Source organism: Schistocerca serialis, chromosome 2 (genome assembly GCF_023864345.2).
Source record: "Schistocerca serialis cubense isolate TAMUIC-IGC-003099 chromosome 2, iqSchSeri2.2, whole genome shotgun sequence".
In the NCBI taxonomy this organism is placed as follows: domain Eukaryota; kingdom Metazoa; phylum Arthropoda; class Insecta; order Orthoptera; family Acrididae; genus Schistocerca; species Schistocerca serialis.
In genome coordinates this window covers 126,907,293-126,928,615 of record NC_064639.1, presented here as the reverse complement: position 1 = coordinate 126,928,615, position 21,323 = coordinate 126,907,293, and the positions used below count along the sequence as shown (strand labels likewise).

Below are 21,323 nucleotides of genomic sequence, written 5' to 3'. Positions count from 1 at the left end.
TTCTTTTACTTTAAATAAATATTGTAAGCCTTGTATAGTTCCTGTATGATGACTAAATACTGTAGCATGTGAAGTCAAAATTTGGTGCAGTTCTTCTCTTGCAATGTCATCTGGCACTTCAGCTTTATTAACCTTTTCATTAATTAATTCTTCGCTATTAATTATATCATCCATCGCGTCTCTGTATCTATTGGCGTTGTCATGAATGAACACATTGTCGTCATAATGCTCAACGAAAGCATCAGAAGTAAGAAACCTTAAACATTTTGTATCTGATTCAGATCTTGCTAAACACTCGAAAAATTTCAAACATTTAGGCATTCCGGCAACAGTCAAATTCACACTTTCTTCTTTAAAGTTCAAAATAGCCTTATGTGTGTTAAGAAACTCCATACCTAATATAATTTGTGTACTGAGTAATGGAACAATAATAAAATTAGCAGAAAATTCGTATCCTTGACAAATGAAATTTAGGTTGGTCTGTTGTTTAACTTCCACACTTTTTCCAGAAATAGCGCCTCGAATTGTAGTTTTAGAAACAGGTAACACAGGACAAGCAATAGTTCTTACACATATACGAAAAACTGATTCACTAATGACATTCAATGGGCTCCCAGAATCTAAAACTGCAGTGAACTTATTCTTACCCACACATACTTCAATAACAGGATGTAAAAATGCGTCAACATTATTTTCCTTTTCGTCTAGCAAAATGTCTCTCATGTCTTCCAGGCGTACGTAGTGTAAAGTCGTAGTGTCAATACTTTCTGAACCGTCTATATTGCTGCCAGAAGCCGAAGCTACAAGTCATTGTCGATTGCTTGCGTCACGTCTTTGATTATTCGCTTCATTTCGCGGATCAATTTCTACAATTTGCACTTGTCTCTCTGAAGTTCTGCCACGTGGAGGATGCCAATTAGGTCCTTCCTGTCTGTTAGATGCAAATTCTTGGTTGTGTCTGTTATTAAAATTTCTATTTTCCTGTCTGTCTGCATGACTACTTCTTGTGCAATTTCGACTGTCACTTCTGAAATTATTGTTGTATCTACTACCCTGGTTATTTCTGTAGTAAGAATTTCTATTACTGTATGAATAATTTCTGTCTTGATGATACCGATTACTGTTTCCGTATGATTGATCATTCCGGTAGGAATTACCGTTATTATAATTGTCTGTGTAATTTCTGTTAGAACGTCTGTTATTGTCATAAGGCTGGTATCTATTGTCCTGTCTGTTTCGTCTGTCATTCTCAAAATTACCGCTATAACGTCCGTTCCGATCACTATCCCTTTTCTCTGACAATCTATTGTAATTACTGTTACTGAAAAAATTACAGGAAGTCCCGTCGTCGTTGTCATACTCAAGTTCTTGTAGCAAAGTCTTAAAAGTCTCAATGTCGTCTTTACATCTTCCAGCTAAAGCAATTTGTCTTATGGATTGCGGCAGCTTAGTTAAACAAATGCGAATTAATTCAGTCGGGCTATAAGGGCTGGACAGGAAGTGAGTCTTTCTAATCATGTCTTCAAAGTATTCTGCCGGCGTGCGGAACTCAGACTGTTTAAAATTACGCTGCATAATAAGACTATGTTTGACTCTGTCTTGCATGTTTTCGGACCAATATGCCGATAGAAATGCATGATAAAAATCATTTAAATTATTACAATCTCTAATAAGTGCACGCATGCGCGTCGCCGGTTCGTTTTCTAAATATCCACACATAAATTCCAGTTTGTGACTTAGTGGCCAATTTGGTGGAAGTGCGTACATAAATTGATCTAACCATGAACATGGATGTATGTCATTCTTGGAATTGCGAAAGATCTTAAATTTCCGAACAGTCAAAAAGTGTTTATAGTCAAAGTTTTCGCCTCGTGGCGACAAAGACCTACCGCGTCTGTCCCAGTCCCAATGACGATTATTGTCAAGTTCGCGCGCCTGGCGCTCTCTTGTTGCATCCCGTAAATGAAATAAATTACTTTCTTCAAACCCTTCTGATATCTGTGATTCTAAATTTCTTTTGCTGTCTTTTCCTACGATTTCGCCTTCAATTTGTTTGACTTGCTTTTGTAATGCCTCAAATTCCCTTTTAACGCGTTCATTAAATTTTCCCTGATTTTCAACATGCTTATTTATGTTCTGGTACTCTTCGTTTTCTGCAAATGGTAATGGAGCTGTATCGTCTGCATCTCTGTCCCCATGTAAACTAAGATTTGTCAATTTATCTGAAATCTCCTCCACTCATTCCGATAAATCACCTATTTGTTCTTTCTGTTTATTTACGTCTTCTGTAAGTGTCGCGACTCGGGTTTCAGTATTGACGCATTTATTAGTTAACTGTTCATATTGTTGTGGTAGATTATTTATTCTGTCATTTGGTACGGATTCATCGATTCTCTCAAATATTTCCTCCTTATCGTGTGCACGTTGTAAATTTAACTCTGAAAATTTTTGTACTATTACGCGATCTCTTTCTTCCTGTTCTCTATCCTGTTCCTTTTGTCTGATTGAAATTAATCTATTATTGTGAGCATTCAAAATCGGTTGTACATCTTCTCTAATTTCTTTCTTTAATTCATCTTTCATGTTTTTGAAACATGTCCCTATTCGTGAGTCTAACCGTGTTTCTATTGTTTCCATCTCTGTTTTAATTGTTCCTATTTGTGATCCCACTGTTTTTAATTCAGATCTTAACTGTGTTTCCATTGTTCACATGTCAGTTTTTAATTCAGATCCCAAAGTTCCCATCTCTGTTTTAATTGTTCCTATTTGTGATCCCAAATTTAATATTGCACCCATCAACTGCTCCATGTTAACTGGTTCAAAATTCTTTTCGCTCCTAACATTTCCCGTAAAACTAACTTCCTTTGGCATAGCTGTAAAGCTATCTGTGTTCGATACTACTCCAGAGTCTTCTATCGTTAATCTCGTATTCTGAAAATGTTGTGATTGTGAAAAATTTTGAATTGGTTTCGGACTATTTTCCCTGCATATTAAATTATTTTCTACTTCATTATTCATCATACTGTTCTCCTGTGTTGGCGAGTTCGCCATGTTAACAATTTCGTCATTCTCACTATTCATCATTTTCGCCTTTTTCATCGATCGCGTAATCATTTACAAAACATACAAAACTCGTCACTATACGAAAATTACAGAGAATATAACAAGTTATCACCAACAATACCATTCACACGAAATGCTTCCCTCAATCACGATTAACGAACAACTGAAATCTTCATAATTGCACAAAATTGTCAAACCCGTTTACAAGACAATAAAAATTAAATTCTGCAAAAAATACCATTAGAAGATTGACAATTACCAAATCTACACATGCAATATAGACTACAATTACTAAACTACGAATTACTACAACAATACTACTGTCTGCTATTTATACAATCAGAAGAATTCCAAGGGACGATCCGAAGCAGCGGTCGCCACGTGCATGGGGGCTTAATTATACAAATATGAAACGCAAATACTTTTTAATTAATTTTTTTTTTAGTAGCTGTAAGTCCGATTGCGAAGTCTCGTAAACGGTTGGCCCTGACTAGTTTTAGTACGCAATCTGACTGCATAGAATAACAACAAAGAATGAAAGAAAATTTCTGTTAACACAATTAATTAATTAAGTCCCCAGCAACTATAAAATGTACGAAACCAAAGTACAAGTGTAACTGTTCTGTGTGTGGAAGTGTGATTCAACGTACACATCTGGCACGGTTCTTCTTCAATAAGACAAGAAATTTTGAACACCATTTATACTGAAGCAATTAAAAAAAGTAAAAATACTATAATTGAGTAAGGAAAGCAGAATTACACTCTAATACAGGAACACAAGCCAGATGCTTTGTTGACTGAACCTGTAATGACGCATTATTTAAGACATTGAAATAATAAAAAAAGGGAATTTTTTTACCTTCATATATATTGACGAAAAGCACTCTGATCATTACAATATCTCCATTCGAACAACATCTGCTGTCTAGCCCATCAAACAACTGCATAAAACATGGAACAAGCACTCCCTACTACAACATCTCAACACCGACTCACTACTACTACTTCTCGACAAGCACTGACTACTGCCACATCTCGACAAGCACTGCCAGTGGAGGCGGCGGAATAAAACTCTTTGGCGCAATCTCTGGCGCTGTGGCTCAGTGCAGCCACCTTTCAACGCTAACATCCTAAAGTACTGGACGAATTTTCGTGGGGTTATTGCAGGTAACTTTAGAGTACTGTGGGCGTCTTATTGGCTCTACTTCATTAAAATCGGATCAGGAGAACAAGATACCTCGACTTAAATTTTTACTAAAAGTTTTTGTGTTGTCTGTCAGTCTGAACCAGCTAATCTCCAAGACTACTTGACGGATTTTTACGGGGTTTTCACTGAACTTCAGCGTGCCTAGGGGCACCGGATAGGCTATATTTAATTAAAATCGGATCACGGAAAAAAAGATAGTCACACACATTATAAAGATGTATGTAGATATGAATGTCTGTATGTATGTATGTACCACATCTCCTCCGAAACCACTGAACCGATTTCAACCAAACTTGGCACGCATTTCACTTACTGTCTAGAAATAATCGCTGTGAGGTTAAGAACCATCTACCTATCACAGGGTTAAGTTTGGGGGTGAACAAAAAAAAAAAAAACCAGTGTAAGCTACCACGCGAGAATACCCAGATTTTATTCACCTAGTATTCGAGAATGAGAACACATGCAAGAAACTTCATTTTTATCGCTGACACCATCCACATAATCATGAAAGGATAAAAGTACACCTTGTCTTACATTTTCGCTGCTCGTTTTCGCATCAGGCATGACGTTTTAATTTAGTACTTCTTTACTTCTAATTAGGCAACGGCCTTGCCGCAGTGGCTACACCGGTTCCCGTGAGATCACCGAAGTTAAGCGCTGTCGGGCATGGTCGGCACTTGAATGGGTGACCACCCAGGCCGCCATGCGCTGTTGCCATTTTTCGGGGTGCACTCAGCCTCGTGATGCAAATTGAGAAGCTAATCGACCGAACACTAGTGGATTCGGTCAAGAATACCATCATAACGACCGGGAGAGCGGTGTGCTGACCCCACGCCCCTCCTATCCGCATCCTCCTCTGAGGATGGTCCCGGTAGGCCACCCGTGGCCTGAAGGCGGAGTGTGCTTTACTTCTAATTACGAGGCGTGTTTTTTGAGTAAGTACCGTTTTGAAATTAAAAAAAGACGTACTAAGATATCTTAATAATTTTACTTTTACATGAAAGCCTGTACCTTAATATACGCACTGACGCCATTATAGTCTGATTCTGCGTTGTGTACATTGTGTACTGAGTGTTTAAGATGCCTCCGATAATCGTGATTCCCGCCGACTGTGAATTAAGGGCTGTTATAAGATTTCTTAGTGCTAAAGGTCTAAAAGCGATCGATATTCATTGTGAGATCTGTGAAAGTTTATGGAGAAAACATTATGAGTGATGGAACGGTAGGGAAGTGGGTGAGAGCATTTAAAGATGGCCGCACAAATATGCATGATGAACAACGGAGTGGTGCAGGCCGTGGACAATAAGGTGAGAGAAAACAGACGCTTACGATTTCCTCCTTGCGGGATGACTTTCCTAATGTTTCTCGTAGTGTTTTGTATGGCATTGTGACCGAGCACTTGAATTACCGAAAATAGTGCGCACGTTGGGTACCGAAAATGTTAATGGATGTGCAAAAAACAAAACAGTTGGACAGTGCATAGACTCACCACAACGACGGTGATGATTTCTTAAGCCAAATTGTTACGGGCGATGGAACATTGGTGGCCTACGTCACACCAGAATCAAAGCAACGGTCCATGGAAGTTGAGCAAGGGCATCGGTTTGCTGCAAGACAATGCCCTTCCGCATGTGGCGAATCAGACCAAAGATCTCATCATATCTTCTCGATGGGAAACTGTAGATCATCCTCTGTAAGCCCCGATCTTGCGCCCCGTGACTACCATCTGTTCCTGCACTTGAAGAAACACCTGGGCGGTCAGCGTCTTCAAGACGATGACGAAGTCAAAACAGTGGTGATGCAGTGGCTGACAAGTCAGTCGGCAGACTTCTTTGAGGAGGGTATTCAAAAACTGGTACAACGTTATGACAAGTTCCTCAATATTGACGGAAATTATGTAGAAAAGTAGATTAAGGTACAGGCTTTCATGTAAAAGTAAAGTTATTGAGATATCTTAGCACATCTTTTTTTAATCTCAAAAAGGTACTTACTTAAAAAACACGCCTCGTATAAACGCGTCACATTTTGCAGGCATTGTTCACGCATTCCACCAAATGTACCTACAAAATTTATCATTCTACGACACATAGTGCAGGATACATGACGTTGTAAACACTGAGATGCTTGGAAAACTGAACGCATGACGTTCAAATTTATCATTAATAACTCGCTGAACCGATTTAGATGAAATTTGATAAGGAGATAGCTTCGACCCTGAGGAAGAACATAGACTACTTTAGTATTGCAAGATACTTATTGATTTCAAGAATGTTACGCGAATTAGGGACAAGTATTTACTCTTTGATAAGGTTTAGACTTTTGAAGTTGTGTTTTCTTGTACATCACATACTTTGTTTTTAAGCGTTACAACACATCTCAGTAATTCTGCTGGTTTGTACATATTTTGTATTTTTTGGAACGCATATGCCCCAGAAAACTTAATAGAATGTAAAAAAAAGAACATTGGTGTGTGTGCTATGTGAAAGCCATCTTCAAATGTTATGTTGAAAACTTGTGTGCTATATTTCATGTTCTTCATCGTCAGCAGAGTAAATGCGTTTTGATATTAATTTGTTATGCTTTCTTCCATAATTTCCGTCCTAGTAGAATCATTCTAAAATCAAATATTTAACGCTGAAAATCCTAGGTTCACATGAAAGCATGGCCCTAGTTAGGTTCATGAGACACATCGTAAGGTGGTCATATTAATTTGATTTTTGTGTGTTATCTATGCGCTCATCATAGAGAGAAAGAGTCACGTTACTGTTAAGCAATCTTTGGTCTTGTCATTGCATAGTCTTTGCCTCTGCGCAGTCCGATACATTCTTAGTTGAAGTGTGGTAGGTGACGGATGTATTCTGTAGCGGCGTGTTGACTTGTAATGGTATCTGTTAGATGAAGAGAGACTGATTGTAAAGGACAACAAGGATGAGTAAGATGAATACACTAGAAAGCGAAGAGAATATATATTTTTAATAATGTTATTATTTTTGATGAGAAATATTTTGAGGTAAGACTGCAGCACTGCGCAGCTAGGAATGATTATTATCAACTAGTTAACTTGCTCAGAACTGAGAGAAAGACCACTCCACTTTCCTGAGTCATGCACTAACATATTAACTGATTCAGCTGTCTGCTTTTTATAGTAATTCTCTGTTAATATTGTACAGTTTTTAAATCATTGTTCGCTTTTTTAGCATAGTATTGTTCAGACCAATGTCATGTATGAATATTACACTAAGCTTTACATTATCTTTTTGAATATACACTTCATTCTAAAATCGTTGTCTTCGAATATCATTTCATAGTAATAGTTACTCTCCCCATCCCATTGCTTAAAGGACTATCATTACGCATTATCACATTTCGTAGTTTGAATATAGTTTGGAAATTTTATTTAGAAATAGAAATCCAGCTTAGCCGCTGCCTGTTTGCTGTTTGCTGCCGTGCTTTCGACAAATCTGCAACAATGATATCAAGAGGCGAAGTAAGTGGATATTGTGATTAGGGCCACATAGTTGTTTTGCATCAGAATATTAACACAAGCTGCATTCAGTTACAGTTAAGTTCAAATTATATTCTGTTTAGTCAAAGGTTAGTAAACGAATGTAATTTGGATAATAGTTCGTGGGGATACAGTTTTGGTAACACATAGCTTTTACAGAGTGGGAGGTTAGGTTGGGCTAATTGTCATACAGAAATACAGAGTGGGGAGGTTACATATGTCGACCTTTTTGTCACGATAGTTCTTTGGATCTTTTGGTGATACGCAGTCAGTGTCGAATTTCAAGGAAGGAAAAAAATACCGTGGCGCTAATTTTACTAATGTTGTACTCCTTTTTGAGGCAATTCATTCAAAACTTGGTGTTCAATTTTGTATCATGTGACGATTATGGATTATCTTGCGTAAGCAGTTGGCATAATAATGCAGGTTCTGTATGGCTTTCTATCACTGTTGTGGATTTGTGTGCTTGATAGTACAATTTTGTATGTTTGCTCATTGCAGCAATTTTGATTTTCCAAGAAATAGTATTTTATCATTTTTGGTACAACATAAAACAATATGAAAGTTCGTCGTAGCACAAGACAACAGAGGGTGTTGCAAAATAATGTTTTGGTAGAGGATGAGATAAACCACCTTGAGCGATTAACAAATACCACAGTTCACATGAGACTGCAGGACATCTCACGGATCCACAGTTATTAACCAAATTAGCTGTAGCGGCACCACAGTCTAGGACAGGGAAAGTTAGTTTTGTGCAATATTCTGAGCACAAGTTACAGCCAGGTGCGGGCCAGAGTGTAGTAAGTTACGCTGACCAGCGGTTGCGAAGTTGAATGGAGGCCACAGGGGACATCGAACCGCTGAAAAGTGTAAACGCAGCGGTTTGTATGTCGAAAGTTAGAGGAAGAATGGGCCCACTGGCGCAACCAAGGTGTAGGCCGTACGTGACTCGGAGCGATGCGTTTGCGAAACGGGGGCGCGCAGCCAAGTATAAATAGGTGTCACTTTCTAACAAGATTCATTCAAGTGTGGCAGCCCGGCGTGTCACACTGCCGGGCTACACCCAGCAACAGATGGGCGACAGTGTCCCAGTCCACGGTTGGTCATTGGTTCTACCCTCTGAGGCCGACGCGGGGTCTGAGGCCAGCCAGGGCGGGCCACTCTTCGGGTCGCTACCGCGGGCAGTCGTCTCGTCTCCCGACATACGGCGGAGACTTACAAGGCGAGGGCCGCAGGTTAGGACGCCGGAATAGGGGCGGTCGTTGCTCCTGTGTTCCCAGGTATGCCAGCCGAGGAAGAAGCAGCAGCGGGGCCGGCCTTCAGCTCCCAGTGGAGCAACACAGAGTTAGCAGGTACAGCGGCTGCTGAGTCGGCTGCTGGCGCAACCACCCTGACGTAATCATTACACTCACCCACTACATTTGGTGTTAGTACACCATATTCTGGCACCAAACTACATTTGGTGTCACAATAGCGGACGTCATCAGTCCAGTACGACGTTCGAGCCCACCGCCTACAGTACAATCACAAGATGTGGTGAGTGCTGTCAAAATTGTTCTTTTTGGACCTTTTCTTTCTTGTTGGTGTTTTGCGTATGGCTTACCAGAAGCCACATTTTAGATGTTTGCATGGGCGTAGTATTTTTTGTTGTCATAGTAAGTGCATCCCACTCCTGACACCAAATGTGGTGGTGTCTGACGCCAAATGCGGCGTATTAACATCAAATGTAGTGGGTGAGTGCCAGGAGGTGTCATATTAAAACTAGGTGAGAACTTTTCAAATGATTTATTCGTTTCCTCTACAGTCCTCCGTTCACCTCGGTCCGCATCACAGGCCCCTCATTGCTGAGGCCACTACCCCAGCGGCCTGTGCGACGCAACGCTGTGTCGTGCTGGCCTTGTTCGCCAGCTGTAGAGTTCTGATTATGTCAGGGTGGCTGCGCCAGCAGCCGACTCAGCTGCCACTGTCCCCATTGACTCTGCGTCGCTCCGCTGGGAGTCGTAGGCAGGCCCCACTGCTGCTTCTTTCTCGGCTGGCGTAGCTGGGAACGCAGCGGCAACGATCGCTCCTGTTCCGGCGTCCGAAACTGCAGCCCTCGCCTTGTAAGTCTCCGGCGTGTGTCGGGAGACGAGACGACTGCCCGCGGTAGCGACCCGAAGAGTGGCCCGCCCTGGCTGGCAGCGGACCCCGCTTCGGCCTCAGAGGGTAGAACCAATGACCCGCCATGGACTGGGACGCTGTCGCCCCATCTGTTGCTGCGTGTAGCCCGGCAGTGTGACACGCGCCGCCGTCCAGGAGAGCTGCCACACTTGAATGAATCTCATTAGAAAATGACACCTATTTATACTGGGCTGTGCGCCCCTGGTTCGCTAATGCATCGCTCCGAATCACGTACGCCACACACCCCGGTTGCGTCAGTGGGCCCCTTCTTCCTGTAACTTTCGACATGCAAACCGCTGCGTTTACGCTTTTCAGCAGTTCGATGTCCCCTGTGGCCTCCATTCAACTTCACAACCGTTGGTTAGTATAACTTACTACAATCTGGCGCGCACCTGGCTGTAACTTGAGCTCAGAATATCGCAAAAAACTAACTTTCCCTATCCTAAACGGTGGCGCCGCTACATAGCGAACAATAATGAAACAGACCAAATGATGGGTAAATTGTGAAGTTGATTCGGTCGGCGATAAGTAGCCACAGTCAAGCGAAAGCGTACAAAAGTCGTCACAACACAGGCCAGCATTTACTGGGGCGGGGGCCACACCGTCGTATCTGCATTGTTTCAAAAAGCGACTAGCGTTATGTTGGTCTATCGATTATTAATACGATTTTGAAACGCATCTCAGGTGGTTTTTGAGTATTTTGAAGACATTCTAAGCCGATTTATAAACGAATTGTAAGTTGATTTTTGAATGCGTGCGTAGTGTACATGATGTCTCTGCCAGCTGGCCGGGGTGGCCGAGCGGTTCTAGGCGCTACAGTCTGGAACCGCGAGACCGCTACGGTCGCAGCTTCGAATCCTGCCTTCGGAATGGATGTGTGTGACGTCCGTAGGTCAGTTAGGTTAAAGTAGCTCTATGTTCTAGGGGACTGATGACCTTAGAAGTTAAGTCCCATAGTACTCAGAGCCATTTGAACCATTTTTTTGTCTCTACCAGGAGCATCCCCATCGCATCTACGAATAAAAAATTTTCCTGGAGACAAAAGGGGTTGGTGCTATACAAGCTGAGGCGAACAAACCCGAACGGGTGAATGCCAATCGCTGTTTGTTTATGTTGTTGATGGGTTGTGCGAATGATCAGCGTAGTTTATTAGCGAATTTCAAAGATTCAGACTACCAGAGTAGAAATAAACGGCTAACAGGAATAACAGGAAAGGTAGATTGCATTTAGCTCCTCGACGTATCAAAGAAAATGAAATTTTGATAGAAAATTTCGCCAGAACCCTGTACTACTAAGGGCCAGATGTACAGCCCCAGTTAGGAGGGGCTTAAGTTTCATTCTCGGAATAGTGCGGAAAACGCATTGTACGAACACGTAATAACGCCTAACCGGAGAACAAACGCAGGATAACTGAACCGGTGATTCTGGCAGGTTTAGGGAAAATAACCAGAGAATAAGTTTTGACAACGGCAGGAATAGTTACAGAATTAGTGATGACGAGATTGTTTGTTCGAACGAGGAAAGAGAAGAAATATAGACATCCCACAAATTATATGGAAGACTATGACGATTCCAAATTTATATAGAAATTTCGCACTACTACTTTTCGATCTCATGGTTGAGAAACTGGAGTGTATTAATGGAACGTGAAATTGTCTGCTAATATAAAATTCTTTCCTTGTGGTAGACCTGGTAGACCTAATAGACGTTTGATATTGGTACGTTGTGAATTATATTCTGTACTGTTACTTATGTAAATGAAGTACACACAAATGACCATTTGTGCCAAAACAGTCTCGTTTCTTTGGCTTTTGTTACAACTGTTGCAATATTAGAAAGAGCTGTTTCGTTTTATCTAGCAGACAGTGACAAAATAGACGTAATCAAATCGAGAAACGACAGCAGTCATCGGTACTACTCGTGTTAACAACTTTTTCAGTATTAGACAACGACATTTTGATTCTTCATGTAGCAAAACGTTTGACGAACGCCGGTGAGGTAATAGATTCTTTCGCGGAAAGGATAGCACGCCGTTTAAAGTCGTTGGAAGATTAGAGAGAAAAAAATGCCGGGAGCTAAGGACTGAAGAAACATGTACTGTCTTGCTTTTCTCTTGTCTTTACTGTTTGATGTTTCTTAGATTTTATTTTGTGCCATAAGAAAGAGAAAGTTATTAGCTAATAGGCAATAAAATGCGGAAATTTTCACTCTCCTGAATGTAGGCTTGATGACATCCATTACAAAACATACACATTTGAGCGCTGTGTGAGAGGCGTAACACTGCACTTTGGTGTACTTAAGACCAAATAACATGCCTTACATTTTCTCGAACATGTATGTTTTATACACTCCTGGAAATTGAAATAAGAACACCGTGAATTCATTGTCCCAGGAAGGAGAAACTTTATTGACACATACCTGGGGTCAGATACATCACATGATCACACTGACAGAACCACAGGCACATACACACAGGCAACAGAGCATGCACAATGTCAGCACTAGTATAGTGTATATCCACCTTTCGCAGCAATGCAGGCTGCTATTCTCCCATGGAGACGATCGTAGAGATGCTGGATGTAGTCCTGTGGAACGGCTTGCCATGCCATTTCCACCTGGCGCCTCAGTTGGACCAGCGTTCGTGCTGGACGTGCAGACCGCGTGAGACGACGCTTCATCCAGTCCCAAACATGCTCAATGGGGGACAGATCCGGAGATCTTGCTGGCCAGGGTAGTTGACTTACACCTTCTAGAGCACGTTGGGTGGCACGGGATACATGCGGACGTGCATTGTCCTGTTGGAACAGCAAGTTCCCTTGCCGGTCTAGGAATGGTAGAACGATGGGTTCTATGACGGTTTGGATGTACCGTGCACTATTCAGTGTCCCCTCGACGATCACCAGTGGTGTACGGCCAGTGTAGGAGATCGCTCCCCACACCATGATGCCGGGTGTTGGCCCTGTGTGCCTCGGTCGTATGCAGTCCTGATTGTGGCGCTCATCTGCACGGCGCCAAACACGCATACGACCATCATTGGCACCAAGGCAGAAGCGACTCTCATCGCTGAAGACGACACGTCTCCATTCGTCCCTCCATTCACGCCTGTCGCGACACCACTGGAGGCGGGCTGCACGATGTTGGGGCGTGAGCGGAAGACGGCCTAACGGTGTGCGGGACCGTAGCCCAGCTTCATGGAGACGGTTGCGGATGGTCCTCGCCGATACCCCAGGAGCAACAGTGTCCCCAATTTGCTGGGAAGTGGCGGTGCGGTCCCCTACGGCACTGCGTAGGATCCTACGGTCTTGGCGTGCATCCGTGCGTCGCTGCGGTCCGGTCCCAGGTCGACGGGCACGAGTACCTTCCGCCGACCACTGGCGACAACAACGATGTACTGTGGAGACCTCACGCCCCACGTGTTGAGCAATTCGGCGGCACGTCCACCCGGCCTCCCGCATGCCCACTATACGCCCTCGCTCAAAGTCCGTCAACTGCACATACGGTTCACGTCCACGCTGTCGCGGCATGCTACCAGTGTTAAAGACTGCGATGGAGCTCCGTATGCCACGGCAAACTGGCTGACACTGACGGCGGCGGTGCACAAATGCTGCGCAGCTAGCGCCATTCGACGGCCAACACCGCGGTTCCTGGTGTGTCCGCTGTGCCGTGCGTGTGATCATTGCTTGTACAGCCCTCTCGCAGTGTCCGGAGCAAGTATGGTGGGTCTGACACACCGGTGTTAATGTGTTCTTTTTTCCATTTCCAGGAGTGTATATCAAACTCTCCAGAAAGATGTGCGCTACAAAATGAACATATTTTTGAAAAATAGATTTCTTTAACTCCTGATGTCCAATCTCAAACGCTTGAGGGGGGGAGGGGGGGGGAGAGGATACCCCTATCAAGTTTTTCCCTCGATTCGGAAATATCGCAGATCCGAGGCCGCAACAAATGGTAACAGACACATTAGAATCAGGTTTTGCGCCAGTGGCTTTTGAACGTACGCAACACACTTTATCTTCAGTGAACAGTTATATAGAATTACACAGTGCAGATCCGGCAAATTTTCTAGAATTAATTCGCCAGATGCTTAAAGAAACACATGGTGAAACGAGTAAGAAAATCGACGAAACACATGTAGTCAACAGAAAAGCACAAGATGAGTATAGGAAACCACAGGAAGGGAAGTGATCTTCAACAAATAATCAGCAGTCCTTGAAACGGAGCACGAAAATTTGAAGACAAGTCAGTGTAATTACAAGGACGAATTGTTAGCTAAAATTAACACTGCAGTTCTAAGTGCGATAGTTGCGCAGATAGAAGAACAGAACGAACTTCTTAACAAACCGGTAAAAGAAATTAGCGAACAAGTGAGAACTTTGACACTAAATTCTGAAGAACAAAAAGAACAGTTAAGCACAATGAATGAAGAAGTTGATGACCTGACAACGTCACTGGCACCTTTGTCAACAATTGTAGACAGAGATTCAAGTGACAGAATGCCATTACAGTTTCCAGACACAGCAGAATACTAGTCTTTAATAAATTTTAAAGACAACCAAGAGGGAATTAATTGAGAAAATAAACATTATAGCAACAATATTAATGAGAAAGCCGAGCGTCTTGAAAGAAACTGTAGTCGTGACGATGAAAAGGAAGAATTTGACCCTGTGCATTCATATTCAGAAAACTTTGTGGAGCCTACACATTTATGACATTTAGGCGATTTCCCATGAGAACAGTACCACACATCCAGATACGACAGTGAATCGCTGATGTGATGCAATAGAGAACAATCTGGCTCAAACAGAAATGTTAACCTTAGTCACATTCCTGGTACTCAAAATGTTGTAGCGGATACTTCATCACGTGCACCTGTTGGTTTTCTCAAGAACACTTCTGAAAATGATTTGGAGAAAAACTTCAGTTTCCTGTATATACGAAAGATAGCATTTGAAAACTTTATCTTTTCTTCTTTACGAGACATGAACAGGATAAGAATCCTGTCTGGGAACATGTAAAATGTAAATGGCATGACAAAACAAACACTGCACTGAGACAATTTTATTTGGCGTGTAACATTCTTTTCAAGATGTACAGTCAATTGCTCTCTTTTGGTTGTGTGTGTGTATCCCATTATTTTGTAAATAAGCTTATTTGATAAACACATCTTAGTTATGCTGACTTTGGTCCGAGAAAATGCTTTCAAAAAACAACATGCCACTTGTTACTTTAATGACATGCAGGAAAAAATTTAAAAACTTTTAGCAAAATGCAAATTGTGTCAGAAAGCCAAACCATCAACCATCACACATCGAGCACCATTATTTCTTATAATTCCTTCTAAACTAAAGAAGTTGGCTGTAGTAGACCTTTTAGGACTCCTTGTCAGATCACTCAATAGATTTTCATACGTTTTTGTTGCTGTTGAATTGACTTCAAAATTCATTTCATTAACTCCTTTACGAAAAGCTACTGCCAAAACAGTATCCAAAGCATTTGTCAATAATTTTGCACAAGACGTTGGTCACATTGAGAAAGTCATTTCTGACAGTGGCCCACAACTTCGCTAAAATATTTGGTTACGCGTGTTACGACGTCAAAAAATTGCCCTGTTTTTATTTCACTCTATTGGCCTCAATCCAATCCTTTAGAGCACGTTATGCAAGAAATTAACAAGCTGTGCAGAATATATTGCCATCGTCAACACCAGACTTGGGACTAACACGTTCATACATTTCAAGAGATACTCAATGAGTTACCAAATGATTCTGCATCGTTGTCTCCGTTACTCATACTCAAAAATCAACAACCACCAGATCAAAAATGGTTCAAATGGCTATGAGCACTATGGGACTCAACATCTGAAGTCATCAGTCCCCTAGAACTTAGAACTACTTAAACCTAATTAACCTAAGGACATCACACACATCCATGCCCGAGGCAGGATTCGAACCTGAAGTGCCTAGAACCACACGGCTACCGCGGCCGCAACCACCAGATTGTATCAGGGAGTTAATACCATTTCCATCTTCGAAAAAATTACGTTATAAGGAAGTAGTAGACATAGTGGTAAACAAAATCAAAAACGGCCGCAGAAAGAAGACAAGTAAACATCACAAAGATACAGTTTGGACAGAAAATTCTGATTAAATCTCACCTTTTATCTTATAAAAGCAAGCATCTTAGTCACACATTCTTTCTTGTATATAGGGTGAAGCGAAATTCGCAAACAGCGTGACTCCTCACATGCAAGTGATAAAAAAATTTCTCCTATAAAATTTCTTCCGGCTAGTACATCCGGCAAAAAAGGACGTTAAAAAGTGGCAATTTTGCAACACTGTAACCACATGTATGGTAACTACCTCTGTCAGCCCACTTTAGTCGTGCTGTACAGTTGGTGCAGTGGATAGAGTTGGGTTTGCATATACGAGGTCGATTGGTCGATCCTGGTTTGAGGCATATGTTTCGAATTTGGCAAATGTAGTCCAGGTGGTAAGGTATCCACCATCTTAATCGTCAACAGCGATTGGAGCATGTCTTCTAGAAAACTTTTACACATACATACTACAATCGTAGAAATGGAAGATTGGTCAGCTTTGAAAAAACCACTTTTCACATCGCGGGCGTTAATTTAATCGGACCACTTCATCTACTCGATGTTGTTGATGTTGTGGTCTTCAGTCCTGAGACTGGTTTGATGCAGCTCTCCATGCATCTACTAGATGCGAAACCTGTTTTCTTTGTACCCTACTCGAGTGGTCCCATAGATTAGTACCAACTATTACTCTTACCTCGTTCAGGTGTATTACATTTCGTTAGGGCCTTGTGTTACCAGTAGGACTAGAAACGTGTTTTGCGAATAATGTTCAAACTCGGCTACTATATGTATGTGTTATCACCGAGATCCCCCTAATTATGCTTTTCAACACTGAGTCTGGTAACCCCATGCTGTTTAGTAGACATCTCAATGCATTATTATTATTATTATTATTATTATTATTAGGCTACTATTACTATTCTATCGATGGGATTATGGAAACATCGCCTCTGTTAACGTTAGGGAAACAGTGTAAATCGAAACCGAACTGAGCCGTGGTTAAATTTGCTGTTTTGAAGAGCGCGCCGCAGCGCGTAGTGTAAAGCAGTCGCCCTCCGTTTCTGGCGGTGGCGCCGCTGTGGCAATCGCAGCTTTCTCCTTCTGGTGTGAAAGAGGAAAGGTAGGATGTTCACGTGAATTTAAGGGGCGCTATGAGCTCACTAGGCGGCGAGTCTGGTCAGTTGGTCAGCCGGGTCAGTGTGGGGCAGTCAGTGTCTGTCTGTCGTCCGAAGTGCTAGTATGCCTGTCGTTTGGATCAAACTTTAACGCCGGCAGAAATGAGAGTCTTGCCACACCTCCAGTAACAGAACTCAGCGAGTGGTCACCCGGTCGGGGCTGAGTTCCTGCATCTGAGTCTGTGCGTTAGGCCGCCAGTCTGCTCGAGATGCTCGGGCAACGGTCATTGGCGGTTGGATCGATCGGTTAGTCGGTCGCGCACTGAGACACAGATGACTTGTCCGCCTTGAGCGTTGGCGCATGTGAAGTCCCCACGTGAGTCCAGTGGGCCGCGCCGTGTAGCGATGGGTAGTGGCTTCGCGGCCGACACGAAAGCAACAGGAGTCAACCCACGACATCGGTCTGACCGGTGCGAGCTGCGACGCCGTGAGACGGGAGATCGGCGCCCCTTCCTGCGTCCGTTGAAGCGGCTGGCAGCGGACGGTTCGGGAGAGCGTTGGGGGTGCTGCGCCAGGTCTTCGCCAGAAATCGCAGTTTATTAGAATTTAAGTGACTGGAGGCATGTTGTTTCATTTACTTGTTAAATTCTACTTGTTTTCTTGGCCAGTCTCTCGTCCTCAGCTTGCTCGTCTGTCTCTCGTCCGCATTTGTTAGGCAGTTAGTGTCTGTCTGTCGGTCTGCCATACGTTAATAACTGCCTCTGTCATGTTTGTCGGATTCGGTGTTAACGAATTTATTGCTTGAAGTGTAACGGCTGAATTCCTGAAATATGTTTTTGTCTTGCCTATCATCTTGAGAGGCGGTATATGTGTAATGTAGAGCATGTTTAGCTAACCTTGTACATTTTATGTAAGACTGCATTTGACGGGTTTTTATTTAAATAATGGTTATTTTAGTATATAAAGTTGTCACCCTTCCACCGTAAGAGATTTTTTTAAAAATCAAGTTGCACCTTCGGTGGCAAGTTAATCTTTTAATGTTAGTGTTTTGTATAATTTCCATCCTCCTATGGGGTGCATAGTTTGTGTGCTTGTGTGAGTTGTTAAATTTTTTAGTTTAAAGTAATCTGGTGTGTTGCAGATTTGCACCAGTGTAGTCTTTCAGAGGTTGTTGTGAGCGGTCGTGACTACGGCCGTGTCAAAAGGGAGCGGCAAGGTTTTCAGCCCGAAAGCTCATACTGTCAAAAATTTGTTCTTTCTGCCTCTGAATATATTGTAACTTGATATTTAGAGGGTGTTTTCTGATTATAATTTTAAATATGTTTAAAAAAAAGGCTTTTAGGAATAAAATTTCCATTTGTTGAAAGAAATTTGATTTGTTTCCATCAGTTACCCACGGGCAGCTATTTCCGCGCTCACATAGTGTGATGAATCGCTAGTAAATAAAGTAAATTCTTAAGAACAAGTTCTGAAAGTAAATTCACGGTTCATACACAATTAGCGGTGTTGGGATGAATCATGCAGAACAATATCTGTCAGAGGGGTAATGCGCGTTTGGTGGAACAGCACAAAGGACGGACGACATGTTTATGCTGTACGCGCTGTCCAGCAGACAGGGACTAATTGCGAGTGGAGTAACGTGCCTGTGACAGAGTCCAGTGTACATGCGTACTTTGAACGAATTTTCTCATTTTAAACCTCTAAACCAGAGCGCCAGATGTATGGCATACACAGACGATGAATACGTGGGTATGCTTCTGGTCCTTAGTGCATCTGATAACCGTGCTGGTGTTGCCACTCCTGAGTATGCTGCTAGATACCCTCGTCGACGCCATCCAGATAAAAATGTGTTTTGTCGTTCGGAGCTGCGCCTTCGGGAGTCAGGTTCTCTCCTTCCACCATCGCGTGACAGAGGTTGTCCACGAACTCGCTGTACTCCAGAGAGCGAAGCAGCTATTCTGGAGGCCATACACCAAGTACGTCAACGAAGTAAGCATAGCGTCGAGTTCGCTTTGGTATCAACGTCTGGGCTGGAATACTAGGCGACAGGTGTTTGGGCCCCTACATGTTGCCAGACTGGTTGACTTCAAGAAGGTATCACGTATTCCTCTCAAACTATCCGCCTGATGCACTGAAAGATGTTGGTCTATACGTTCGGCAGAGAATATGGTTCCAACATGATGGTGCACCTCCACACTCTGGAATTAATGTGCGACAGTATTTGGACAGAACATTTCCAGGGAAATGGCTCAGATGTGGAGGTCCAGTCGTATTGCCACCACGTTCACATGACCTAATCTCCCGGATTTCTTGCTGTGGGGTCACCTGAAGGAGCATGTGTACTCTACTCTGCCAACGACTGTGGAAGAATTGGTAGTGTATACTGATACTGCTTTCGTTACTGTGGACGCAGCTTGTTGGAACGGTCCAGAGCTGTGTGACCAGGTAGGCTGCGTAATGTTTGGATGTGCAGGAAGGTCGCTTTGAGCATCTGTTGTTCTGAGAATAATGTAATGTATTGTTTTGTGAAGGTCATGCGGTCATTAATATGGACATTGTTAGTCTCGCTGGTTGCTAATGTGCGACATCTGAGCGCGCATACTACATGAAATATAATTGACTAGTAGATGTTGTGTTATTGTACTGTGATGTCATCGAAATTGATATTCTTTTTTGTAGTTATTCTGTTCTATGACAGGTCATTTGTTTGTCCATTTCTTATTTGTCTAACTACGTATTTGTTATGTTAAGAGTTACAAAAGGTTGTGAATTTAGGATATATGTGACCTAAGAAATGGTGTATATTACAGTATAAAATGTCAGAATGAAATTAGCAAATAAGAAAAATTTGCCCAACCCAGAACCTCGCATATGTTAACCCAAAACTATCTACTGCACCAACTGTACAACACGACCAATATGTGTCAAAAGAGGTAATTACCATACATGTGATTACAGTGTTGCCAGATTGCCACTCTCTAACGACCTTTTGTTTGTTGACTGGAATACTCTCTTTCAAATTCTGAAGGTGGCAGGGGTAAAATACAGGGAGCGAAAGGTAATTTACAATTTGTACAGAAACCAGATGGCAGTTATAAGGGAAGGGAGTTAGACAGGATTGTAGCCTCTCCCCGATGTTATTCAATCTGTATATTGAGCAAGCAGTAAAGGAAACGAAAGAAAAGTTCGGAGTAGGTATTAAAATCCATGGAGAAGAAATAAAAACTTTGAGGTTCGCCGATGACATTGTAATTCTGTCAGAGACAGCAAAGGACTTGGAAGAGCAGTTGAACGGATTGTACAGTGTCTTGAAAGGAGGGTATAAGATGAACATCAACAAAAGCAAAACGAGGATAATGGAATGTAGTCGAATTAAGTCGGGTGATGCTGCGGGAATTAGATTAGGAAATGAGACACTTAAAGTAGTAAAGGAGTTTTGCTATTTGGGGAGCAAAGTAACTGATGATGGTAGAAGTAGAGAGGATATAAAAAGGAGACTGGCAATGGCAAGGAAAGCGTTTCTGAAGAAGAGAAATTTGTTAATATCGAGTATTGATTTAAGTGTCAGGAAGTCGTTTCTGAAAGTATTTGTATGGAGTGTAGCCATGTATGGAAGTGAAACATGGACGATAAATAGTTTGGACAAGAGATGTGGTGCTACATAAGAATGCTGAAGATTAGATGGGTAGAACACATAACTAATGAGGAGGTATTGAACAGAATTGGGGAGACGAGGAGTTTGTGGCACAACTTGACAAGAAAAAGGGATCGGTTGGTAGGACATGTTCTGAGGCATCAAGGGATCACCAATTTAGTACTGGAGGGCAGCGTGGAGGGTAAAAATCGTAGAGGGAGACCAAGAGATGAATACACTAAGCAGATTCAGAAGGATGTAGGTTGAAGTAGGTACTGGGAGATGAAGAAGCTTGTACAGGGTAAAGTAGCATGGAGAGCTGCATCAAACCAGTCTCAGGACTGAAGACCACAACAACAACAACGACCTTTTTCTGCCGGATGTACTCGCTGGACGAAATTTTGTGAGCGTTCTGGCATAGCCACAAGCGCCGGATCGAAGATGAAGAACGCGATAGAAGAGAAGACGATGAAGCCACGTCGGCAAATGGTGCGCTGATTAGGACCGCACCACGATAGGAGCTGCCTCTACAAGAGGAGAATTTA

General features: G+C 42.4%; 1 protein-coding gene and 1 pseudogene across 1 annotated transcript in view; one reads left to right on the top strand and one right to left on the bottom strand.

Annotated features, from left to right (window-relative positions):
• LOC126456809 (dehydrogenase/reductase SDR family member 11-like) overlaps positions 1-21,323 on the bottom strand; it is a 434,906-nt gene that overhangs the window by 128,569 nt on the left and 285,014 nt on the right. The window lies entirely within an intron of this gene.
• Positions 4,870-4,987, top strand: LOC126459604 (5S ribosomal RNA; annotated as a pseudogene).